Source organism: Rattus norvegicus, chromosome 8 (assembly GCF_021556685.1).
Source record: "Rattus norvegicus strain SHRSP/BbbUtx chromosome 8, alternate assembly SHRSP_T2T, whole genome shotgun sequence".
NCBI classification, from domain to species: Eukaryota; Metazoa; Chordata; class Mammalia; order Rodentia; family Muridae; genus Rattus; species Rattus norvegicus.
The window spans coordinates 11,195,440-11,207,632 of NC_141541.1; the positions used below are offsets into that span (position 1 = coordinate 11,195,440).

A 12,193-nucleotide genomic window follows, 5' to 3' on the forward strand; every position below is an offset into this window, starting at 1 on the left:
ACTAAGAATTTCTCATGCAAGATTTATTAACCATTAGTAAATCAGTTCTATGTCAAGGCACCAGAGTTTGCTGCCACTCGCTAGTGTGACTTCCTGCTATGCCTTGATGTAGCAGATTTGCTACCACATCATCTCTAGGTAGCAGGAGAAACAGCACACCAAGAATCCCTCCTTCAGGAAGCATCCATCACTGTATCTAACCTCACTGCCCCTTCCTGTACAGGTCCGTGAATTGCCGAAAAATAACACCCCAGACTCAGGTAGTATGTAAAAGCAATGAGTGTTTATTCTGTAGAAATCCAGCATGCAGGAGTCTACCATTCATCAAAATAGCAACCCTGAGGTGAGTTTGCAAGCTCCATTTAAAGCTGATTAGGGAAATTCAAGGGAGAGGTAGGTGAACTTTATCCTGATTGGTCGGCTCTATCTCTAGGGGTATGGGTGTCTCTAGGATTGGCTAGGGTTTGGGGGAACTTTCCAGAACTGTTGAGGACTATTTTTTTTCCCTCAGGGCAGATGGTAGGGGAGCTCCTGATTGGCTGGCCACAGGCTATGGTTTTTTCATGGAACTGGTTTGTTCAGTTCTGGAAACCAAAAACTTAGGCCTACTCCCCCTGAACTGGCATCTCACAGCCTGTCATGGGGTCAGTGTAGCTCAGTCCTCTCATTTCCCCCTTGAGTAATGGCCTATCTTGAATCCTTGAAATGTCTCCATACCATGGGCTGTTATTATTGCTTGAGCATCATCAGTTGGACAGTGGAAATTCATTCCTTGACAAACCTGACTAAAGCATTAGTTATATGTGTTCCACAAGTTAAGGCTAATAATAAAAGGATGATAAATCCAGTCAAGGCTGAAACAAGAGTGGTTAACAAAGGGGACCAGTTAAAGAGGAGCTCACACCAACCTTCAGACTATTCTCTTTCCATTTTCCTGTCCTGCAATCTCTTTCTCAGTAAGGCCATTGATTCTTCAATGACCCCAGAATGATTGCTATAAAAACAGTATTGTTCCCTAAGGCCAGACAGAGACCTACTTGCTGAAGGAACAATAAGTCCAAGCCTCTTCTATTCTGTAGGGCTCCTTTGCCAGGGAAGAGAAGGACTCTTTTAGGGCAGTCAGGGATTTTTCTGTCTCTTCCAGATCAGCATCTCTGGCCATTCGCAGGGCCTGGTCGCAGCAACTTTTTTTACAGGGTCCATTGGAGGAGCCAACTGGTTTACTATATCCTCTCCCATATAAGCCACCTGAGGGACAAGTTGTATCAGACCAAAACCCTCAGGTACATTAAAAAGTAAGGCATGAATGCATGGGGTGAGGCACAAGTCCACCAAGCACCATCTGGGGGCAGCAGATATCCTGCAGTGGTAACAGGTACACAAGTGGGAATAGTCAGAGGGTACCCGATTTCCAACACAAAGTCCTTGTCCTGTTACTGATGTCAGGGTTGGCTTTCCTCATTGCCTGACTGTTGTCATCTACATCAGTCACCATCTGTGGTCTGTGAATACTCTCCAGGGACTGCTATTCCTCCATAATAAGGGTGCTAAGTGTCCAAGGATAACCAACACTCCTGAGTGAGAGGAGTTAAAAACCTGGAAAGTGGGGGTGGAGAGATGGCTCAGTGGTTAAGAACACTGACTGCTCTTCCAGAGGTCCTGAGTTCAATTCCCAGCAACCACATGGTGGCTCACAATCATCTGTAATGGAATCCGATGCCCTCTTCTGGTGTGTCTGAAGTCAGCTATAGTGTACTCATTTAAATAAATAAATTTTAAACAACAACAACAAAAAAGAACCTGGAAAGTGACTTTTAGTAACTGCAAGGGTCCTGACTCAGGTGACAGGGTGGGACCTCACTGGGTGAGAGTGGTGAGCTGGTTTTACTAACACCTTGTTGGTACTCAAAGGGACACCTGAGAGGCTATGTTGAAGCAGTTGGATGGTGAATCGAGTCCTGGATCATAGCTAGAGATATAAAGTCTTAATCCCCAAGTTGTACCCTCAGTCCAATTTCCTTTCTTACCAGCATCTGTAAACTTAATAAGGTTGTGGCATTGCCCCCCACCCCATCCAGATAGTAAGGGAGTTCAAAGCAGTGCCCAAAAGTCTCTCTTTTAGGGGGCTGGGTATCGTTTCATATGCAGGACCTGGGTCCGAGTATCCCTAAACCGGGTCACAGAGATGAGATAGTCTGTAACAGGAGGCTTCCAGTTTATCCATCCAGTAAATTCACATCCTCATACTGCAAAGAAAGGACTCTGGACCACATTTGGCCTGATGGTTCTAGTCTAAGAATGTCTGGGGCAGACATAAAAGGCCTGAGTCCATGTGTGCTTTCTGGTCCCAGGCGAGTCACAACTATAACCAGGGAAGGGTTGCTGATCTGAGGGGTCCTATCCCTCATCCACTAGTGCCCCAGGGAGCTGAGTGGGTGTTAGAGTCGGCAATCTTGCCTGCTGCAGAATTAATGGCCTGCCAGGTTAGCCTCAGAGTGTGGTAGGAATTAGTGGTTGATACGGCAAGCCATAAGCAGTAGACAAGCAGGAGTATGGAAGTTGACGCCTTAGTGGCTTGGAGGGATGTGGGGTTGCTTTCCATTGCTTTTAAGGTGGGTTGTCTGGAAGTCTCTCCCAGTGGGCCCTCAACCGCCGAGTTGTCTCTCTACTGGCAGGCTTAACATGGAAGTGGTATACTCATGTTTGGATCCCATCCACCTTCATAACCGTTGACATGGTCCCGATCACAGTGTGAGACCCTTCCCATTGAGGTTTCAGGGTCTTATGGTTTTCTCTTAATACAGACTTTGTCACCTGATTCAAAGCAAAGAGGGTGAAGGGCAGAGCAGGCTCATAAACCTGACAGATTGCAGGCCAAAGTTGTCTCTGGATTCTGTGGAGGGTCTCAAAGACTCCAAGAACTTAAGTTGGTCATATTCTGCTAGAATATCATTCTAGAGGTTAGGAAACATGTAAGGGGGACTCCCATATAGGATCTCAAAGTGGGTGAGACTCAAGGCATAATAAGGTAAGAGAGACACCCATCACCACCAGTTTCAAGGATTTATTTGGTCAAGGCCTCCTTTGGGGTCTGACTCATGCTCTCTACCTGTCCTGAGCTCTGAGATCTGTATGCACAATGCAGCATACAATTGGTCCTCAGAACCTAGGCTAGGGATTGAGTTGCCTGAGAAATGAATGCTGGTCCACTGTCAGACCCAAGCAGGGTGGGCAGACTGTACCTGGGTATGATATCTTCTAGAATCTTCTTTGTCACTACATTGGCAGTTTCCTTCTTTGTAGAGTAGAAAAAGTATCTATAAAAACCCATCCTGAAAAAGTATCTATAAAAACTAGCAGGTATTTATTTCCATATGCTCCTGCTTTACTTCTGTATAATCTATTTCCCAATTGCCCTCTGGTTGTTGGCCTCGGATTCTGGTTTCCAGAGTTCCTTGATTGAAGCCCGAGGGGTTCACAGCCTAGCAGGTGGGGTGACCAAGTGTTCCAAGTCAAATAATTTGTATTTTGCCCCTTGCAACAATTCCTTTAACTTTTGGTGACCCAGATGCAAGGCCTGATGAATTTGATGGGTGAGTTGTTCAACAAACTCCTTACGAGATGGCATCTTTCTCTTCTGTAGATTTCCTGGCATCTGGCCTGATCTTGTTTGTCCTCAGAAGTATATTTGAAGACAGCTGAGAGTGCAAGGACTGACAAGGTAACCAGGATGTGAGCAATGGAAGTCTGAGTAGCCTCCCTTTTGGCTTTATTAGTGAGCCTGTTTCCTCAGGCTATTTCTGATGTCCCAATTTGATGTCCAGGGCAATGAATTATGGACACCTTAACAGGAAGTCATAATGCCTCCAGTAAAGCAAGTATTTTTTTTATTTTTGATGTTTTTCCTTTAGCAGTCAGCAGTCCCCTCTCTTGGTATATGGGCCCATACACATGACCTGTGGCAAAGGGACATCTATTGTCAAGCGTAAATGTTAGCTATGCCTCTTCAACAGCTTTAAAGCTTGGGTTAGATCCTTTACTTCAGCTTTCTGGGCCAAAGTTCCTGGCAGCAAAGCAGTTGCCCAAATACCCCACCCCCACCCCTGGTTCTGTCCTGGATGAAGCTGTTCCCATCTGTGAGGTAGATGTGCTGAGCACCCAGCCAGGGTATATCAGCTGGGTCTGACCTAATGTTTTGAACATGCCCCAGAACAATAGAGCAATCATGCTGTATGTCTAAGGACAGGTCGAGTAGCAGGGTGGCTGGGTTTAGGGTAATGGATTAGATCTTATACAGGGGGGTTCAAAAGCAGTGTTTGGAAGTGTACCAGTCTACCACTGGACAGCCACCAGCGGGGTGGATTCCTGAAAATCCCCTCAATAGAGTGGAGGATGGGGATAACAAGTTCCTGCCCTGTGGTTATCTTGTCAGCATCCTTGACCAGCAGGGCGGTGTCAGCTATGATCTAGAGACAGGCTGGCCATCCCTGAGACACTAAATCCAGTTTCTTAAATAAATAAACCACAGGTCTTTTCCATGGGCCCAAAGTTTGGATGAACACCCCCTTTGCTAACCCTTTTCTTTCATCTGCATACAGGTGGAAAGGTTTGTGAATGTCCAGGTGGGTCAGGGCCTCCAGTAAGGCTTTTCTTTAAGGTCTTAAAAGGCATGTCCATCTCAGGAGTCCATTCTATCTTATCTTCCTGACCCCTGGTGGCCTCACATAATGGCTTTGCTATCTCATTGGCACCCAGAGTCTACAAAATCTAGTGGACCCCCAAAATTCCCTTGTTCTCCTTCTGTTGCTGGAACTAGGATGCTAAGGGTGGTTTGCTTACAGGCATCTGACTGCATGCCTTGCCCCCACCCCTTGATGTATGTACCCCAGATAAGTGACATCAAGTTGACAAAGCTGGGCCTTCTTAGCAAACACTCAGTAGCCCAGGTGACTCAGCTCCTGTGGTAGGCCTGGTGTGGCCTCTTGGCACTGTCCAGATCAAAGGCACAATGAGGCATCTGCTTACTGGAGTAAGGTTGCTTGAGGGTAGCCCCTGGCACTCGACAGGTCCTGGTGCAGTGTCTCATCAAAGGCAGCGGGTGAGTTCTTCAATCCTCCAGGCACATCTGTCCAAGTCAGTTGTCCATTAAAGCCTCTTTCCAAATCTTGCAAATTGCGGCTGGCTTTTGGGTGCCAGAGGCAAGACGAAGGCATCATTCCAGTCATACGTTTTTCAGGAGGGTTTGAAACTGGGGGATGGATGTCTTCTATATGCTTGTTTACCTCCCTCAGATCCTGCACAGGTCCATAGTCACAGGAAGGAGGCTGCTTGACTGGGAAGAGAGGAGAGTTCCAGGGTGATAGGCAAGGAATCAGAATCCTTCACAGAACTGGTTGATGTGCAGGCTGATGCCTGCTCTGGCTTCTCTGGGCTTTGAGTATTGCCTGATTCAGGCTGGGCAGCCCCAGCCTTTAGCTGGACTAGAACTGGGGCCCCATGTCCAGTGAGTCCCATTGGGTTTGTTTTTTAATTTTGCCCAGACCTTGGGGACTTCTGATAGAAACCTCTGGAGTAATGGGCTTGGAGAAGGGGCTAGTTGAGGGAATAGTTTGTATTCCTCTTCTGGGGCCAATGTCAGAACATGAATGGGGCCATTCTTAACCAGTATTTCCACTCTCTCTGGACCAACATGGATTTGAGCTCCCATTTTGATAAGGAGGTCTCTTCCCAGCAGGGGGGTTGGACATCCAGGGAGGACCATAAATGAGTGGGTTGTCTGTCCCACTTCCAAGTCCACCTTCCTTTGGGTATTCCATGGATAGGGCTTGGTGCCTGTTGCCCCTTGTACTCATGTCCCCATGTCCACCAGAAAGTCTACGGGCTTCCCCTCTACTTTAAGAAAAGAAGAGAGTTGAGCCCCCACCCTCAGTCCTAGTTCCTCCAACTCCAACTTGTGCCTTCTCTTGGGTTTTTTTAAGAGCATTCATTTTTCCAATGGCCTTCCTCTTTTCAATAGACACATTGGTCCTCTGTAATGGACGTTGGGTTTCTCCTTCAGTGGGGACTGCCTTACCTCTGCCCCTTCCACAGGCCAGGATTTCGGCTCTCTCTCACTGGGGCAGCACTTTCACCAGCCCTTCGTCTGTCGAGCCTCAGGGGTCACTTGATTGTTGAAAACCTTCTCAGCTACAGCCACGGATTCAGTTAGTTGCTTACCCACAAAGCTGTCCAGGTGCTGAAGTTTCCAGCAGATGTTAGAGGCAGCTTGGTTGACTGAAGGCCATGTTTATGGTGGATTGGTTCTCTCTGGCCTCCGGATCGGATGGAGTGTAGATCCTGTAGGCCTCCATCAATCTTTCCAGGAAGTTTCTGGGACTCATCTTTTCCCTGCATTACCTCACTTACTTTGGACAAATTTGTAGGCCATCTAGCAGCCTCTTGGAGGCCCCCATTAGAGACTGGCAGTAGACTGTGAGTCTCTCCTTACCTGTATCAGTGTCAGAGCCAAGTCAGAGGAAAGGCCAATAGGCATTGGCCTGGATCCACGTGGCAGCCTATTTGCTTCTGGAACCAACATATGGGCAGCTCCCACAATCTTTTTTCTCTCTTTGTGTGAAGAGGACCTGGAGCAGCCATTCCAGGGCAGTTGGTGACTCAAAGAGCTCTATCAAAGCAGATGCTTTTCTGAGACTTTAGGGTTCTGCAGCTTCCAATTGTAAAGATCGTTAGCAGCAAAGGGAATAAGGGAAGGTATGTCATAAACTGTCTTTTCCCCTGATCAGGTGGCGATTTGGGCCCAACTGTGGGACTGATTCCATGTGGAGGTAAGATTTTCCTCTCCCTCTGCCTGCATCAACTGAGCAGAGACAGCAACAGGGATGTCAGGGAGGAAAAAAGGGAGAATAGAGATCCTCCTCAGAGGCGAAAGGAGAAAGGAAAGCAGATAACTCAGGCCAAACGGCGGGAAGCTCCGGACTGACCCCCCCCCCCCACAGGCTGTAGCTTTTCTTGGATCTGGTTTGTTCAGTTCTGGGAAATAGAAATTTAGGTCTAGTCCCCTGAACTGGCATCTCAAAGCCCGTCATGGAGTCAGTTTAGCTCGACCCTCTCACTCCACAGGTTTATGAAAACTTGGTCACTCTATGAATTTTTTTCTGAATAAGCTGGCTCACTTATCAAAATAATGTAGCCACTGCCATTTTAATCCTTTAAGTTTGTTGAAAAGACCTCCAGTGGCCCTGTGGGTAAACAGTTGTCAACTCTCATATCTAAATTTGTTACGCCTATCAGAACATCGTGTTCCTTTTTGTCCTCTATGATTGGTAAAGGCTTGCAACATGACAGCAACCTCCTCAGCCAACTTCTGTAGTCCTGTAACTTCTGGATAAGCAACACTCATTTGAGATCTTTCTTGAACACAGGCATTTTTTTTAAGATAGATTTATTTATTTATTTATTTATTTATTTATTTATTTATTTATTTATTTAATGTATATGAGCTCCATCTGCAAGTACAGCAGCATGCCAGAAGAGGGCATCAGATTCCATTATACATGATTATGAGCCACCATGTGGTTGCTGGGAATTGAACTCAGGACCTCTGGAAGAGCAGCCAGTGCTCTTAACCATTGAGCCATCTCTCTAGCACCCCAGACATTTTTTTAAACTGGCAGCCAATGGGAGGTTGCCAGGCAACTTTCTGAAGGGCACTCCAAAACTTTCCCCCAGCCACAGAACCCCTTTCCCTTCCAGAAGTCAAATTGACAACCAAGTCATAATAACCACACGTCAGAGAACGAGACTACAGGCTTTGAATTAGCATTTTTAGACAGTTGTCTGTCCATGCACAAAACCACCTCCCAAGATCAGACTAAGTCCCTTTTAAGGGTTTTTAGGTCTCCATGTTGCAATGTTTTGGTTTACAGAAGCAACTGAGAAGAAAGTTAGTAGTAGTGGAAAGGTTTGTGTCCTTCTCTTATTTGTTTAAAATAGAGAAATTAAAGTCAAATACCTCAGGGCTATAACACAACGCTCTTCTTCTTTTCCTCCCCCCCCCCCCCGTCCCTGTTTTGGAACTAGGAGTTCCCTTTGTAATTGAATACAGCCTCAAACTCATAATCTCAGAGCCCAAATGCTAGGATCACACGCAAGCATCATCAGGACCTTTTCCTTAAGATGTTGTCTCCAAAATAGAGACTGGTATACATCAAGAAGTTATGCAAGTTTGCATTGAAGTTGGGTTCAGTGGTTGGGGCACATGGTGGCACACCCAAGGCCCAGCTACAGTCGCCAGCACGAGAGAATAATGCTGCACTGGGTACCATCGCCAAGAGAAGCCATGAGTGGCAGACCAGATGGCAGGTGCTCTTAACCACTGGGCCGACTCTCCAGCCCCATTTTCTGAAGAAATCTTTCAGTAATTTCTCAACAGTCCCAGTGCTTTAGTTATCCTACTCATGTGCCTCTTTACGTTTTTTGCTTGCTTTGAGTTTGAGACAGATACTTACGTTAGAGCACGGACTGGCTTGGTAACTCACTCTGTAACCCAGGTTGGCCTCAAACTCACAGTACCATAAGTTATTGAGTTCTGAGGTTACAGGCATAAGCCAGTAACTCAGCTTCTAATCACTTTCATTAGAATAATGAATGCATAGTGATTATAAACAAATTAGTGGTTTTTCCTGTAAAACACACACACACACACACACACATATATATATATATATATATATATATATATATATATATATATATATATATTTGTGCTTTGACCTTTCTTCAACCCTCTCCTGCCCCTCCCACCTCCCCATTGGTTTTTAACTGTCCCTTTTTAGAGAAATGAAGGCAGGCTTGTCTTTGTACCTCTGCCTTTTTCTGTTTAACATGATTTCCTGTTTCATCCATTTCTTCAAATGATACCATTTAGTTTTCTTTATAACTGAATAGTATTTCAATGTGTGCGCACATGCGCGCGCGCACACACACACACACACACACACACACACGCACACACACTTTTTCTTTGTCCTGTTAACAGGCATCCAATTTGTCCCATAGTGAATAGTGACACAATAAACAGAAGGAGAACGGCCCTCATAAACCCACACATCTAAATGTCTAATCCGAAGTTGGTGGGCTGTTTAAGAAGGAATAGGACGTATGTCCTTGTTGGAGGAGGTATGTGGCTGAGGGTGGGCTTTGAGGTTTCAAAAGCCCGAACTTTAGGCCTAGTCTCCTCTCCCTTTTGCTCCCTTCCTCCCTCCACTCTCACTCCCTCCTCTTCCTTCTTTTCTCCTGCCAACCCCCTATAGGTCATATAGCCTATAGGTCAGGATGTAGCTCTCAGCTACTGTGTTACAGTTTGCACGTACTTGGCCCAGTGAGTGGCACAATTAGAAGGTGTGTCCTCATTGGAGTAGGTGTGTCACTGTGGGCAAAGGCTTTAATACCCTAGTCCTAGCTGCCTGGAAGCCAGAATTCTGCTAGCAGACTTCAGATGGAGATGTAAAACTCTCAGCTCCTCCTGCACCATGCCTGCCTGGATGCCGCCATGCTCCCACCTTGATGATCCTGGACTGAACCTCTGAACCTGTAAGCCAGCCCCAGTTAAATGTTGTCTGAGAGTTGCCTTGGTCACGGTGTATGTCCACAGCAGTAAACCCTAGCCGAGATGGTCTGGTCTACCACCATGCCTCCATGTGTGCTGCCATGCACGGTGCTCCAGATCACAGGGATTAGGGACTGTTGCCTGAAACTGTAAGCCTTGATAAGCTGTATTGGCCATGGTGTCTTCTCACAGCCAACAGTGCAGTGATTAAGTCACAGGGTACTCAGGCACACTCCTCCACGTACCTAATGAGGAACGGTAGAGCTGAGTCCTATGGCAGTTCTGTTTTTTGAGGGACTGTCCCACTGATTTCTGTAGAGGCTAGACTACGTCCCCAGCCACAGAAGCATTTGTTTCCTCCACATCCTGAGCAGCCTTTGTAGAAACACCCCTCAGTCCCTCCCCCAGGTTCACTGTTTCACTCAGCTGACTCCAACCCTCACTAGGTGAGGCCCTCAGCCTGCCTTCCTCTGCCTGTCCTCCGTTCACAAGGATACTGGCCATCTCAGAGAACAATAGCCCCTTCGTGGACCTACTCTCTCCCACTGAAGGACTCCTCTTCACATTCCCCAAACCCTGCAGGACCCGCATCCCTCCACACAGTAATCATGCTGAAGCCTCTCCGCTCCAAATGCACATACTTCAAAACCCTCTTTCTACTCCAGCCACTCCTGAGTCTAGCTCTCCCTCACTCCACAGCCAAGCCAGGAGAACACTTGTTTATGAACCACACATCTCCACACAGACACAGTCAGCAACCTTCACTCTCCATATTCATAAAGTCAAATGTGCTGAGAGCGTTAACCTAACTTCTGCCACTGGGCACACTTCCTCTCAGGCATGCCCCACTCCTGCCATTGTCCACATCAGTGTGTAGGAGCCCTCTGTCTTTCCAGTGGTTCCTTATAGGCGACCTTGACACCCCAGTTTCTCCTCTGCTTATTCTACCATGTCCAGTAGGCCCAGGGATATTTGGTGTCCCCACCTTCTGGGGCAGTGCACTGTGCCACCTCCTGGACACTGCGGGGTAAATGTGTCTTTCTCTCCTCCCTGGACCATATCTCCTTCAGAATATGCCTTAACTTCTGTAGTAGCCACAGTCACAGCCACAGTGCCTAGCTGCTGTTGTATGAGACACAATGTCCAGGCTGGCCTTGGACACCTGACCCTTCAGCCTCCACCTCCCAAGCGCTATGATTACAGGCCTGCACTACTAACCCCAGCAAAAGTTATCATTGAAGAATTTCTTAGCACAGTTGGCGGAGCCCAGCATGTTCATAGCACCTTCGTTTATTAATTTCCCCTGTGACTGTTAACTTGGCCTCGTGCAATTTACTCCCAGGCTCTAGAGTTACACATCACAGGATTTCAAGTCAGTCCCTTTTCCAACAAGAGCGTGATGCTGGGCAAGAAAGCCACCAAGTGGCCAGATATACCCCTAATCCCACTACTCCGGAGGCAGACTTGGGTAGATCAAAGCCAGCCTGTTCTCCTTACCCAGTTCCAGCCCAGCCAGTGCTACATAGTGAGACTCAGAAAAACCACATGTGCCTCAGTTTCCCCGGTGCAAATGGAGATAGTAATGGCACCTGCTTTTACAGCTGATGATTAAATGTAAAAAATACACCCTTATTAAGCCAGGGCCGAACCTGGCACGTGGTAAACAGAAACAGAAACAGAGATGTACCAACTAGATTAAGAAGAGCACTGCTGAGAAACTGAGTACAGTGACTCAGACCCGGCATTCAAGAGGTTAAGGCAGGAGGATTTTCCGGAGTTCCAAGCCAGTCTCAGCTATAGTGTGAGATGGTCTTTGATACACCCATCACTCCCCCAGAAGAAAAATCAATGAGCTTATCACTAAGAAAACAACTGCGAGCTTCCCCCAAACTATCTTCAGATGCCAGTGTTCTCACTGTGTCAAGTCTCCCAGATGCCTCCCACAGCAGCCAAATTAAAATGAATTAAAATGCCAACTCCTCACAGCCAAATTAAAATGAATTAAAATGCCAACTCCTCGGTACTGACACCTCACTCAGAAAGTTAGATACCTCGAGCTCCAGCAAGGGGGAGGGGAAGATTAGGCAGCCAGGGTCAGCGTGGCCAGCCTGCATGTCGCCCTCCCGCAGGACCACGGCTGCCCAGAACCCAGCTTTGCCGGTCCTCTCTCGGATCTAGCCACCCTGGTGATCTTCGAGCCTCCACGGGGACCCTGGCCCGCTCCCCACGCGCGCGTACTCACCGCAGCCCTCTCCCTAGGCTCTGAGGCACGCCAGCACTGACCTCTGATCTCCGAGGTGGCACCCTCGCCCGGCCTGTGGGGTGTGGCTGAGTGTCGCGACGCCTCTGAGTCGTCCCAAGCTTGGCCCTGGCCACTGCTCCAGCCCCGCCCCGCCCAGGGCTGCTCCGGCCTGTGGTGCTTTTCCTCCAGGGTTCGGGGAACTCCAGGGTGAAAACCACACGCACTTCCTCGTCACCCCTGGTGACCACCGCGGCCGGGGATTTCCGTGGCCTTTCGGTGCGTGACTTCCTGGACCCAACTCCTCCTCGGGGCATTTACTGAAAGTTTTTACTTCAAGGCTACCG

General features: G+C 47.7%; 1 protein-coding gene across 7 annotated transcripts in view; it reads right to left on the minus strand.

Moving 5' to 3' along the window:
• The window catches only part of Birc3 (baculoviral IAP repeat-containing 3), a 57,647-nt gene that overhangs the window by 15,546 nt on the left and 29,908 nt on the right, over positions 1-12,193 (minus strand). For 2 of the 7 annotated variants that reach the window (XR_015627016.1, XM_087563891.1), the window contains exon 1: positions 11,891-11,955. The exons of 1 other annotated variant lie outside the window; for it this stretch is intronic. The gene's annotated coding sequence lies outside the window, so the exon portion shown is untranslated. 7 annotated transcript variants of the gene reach the window in all.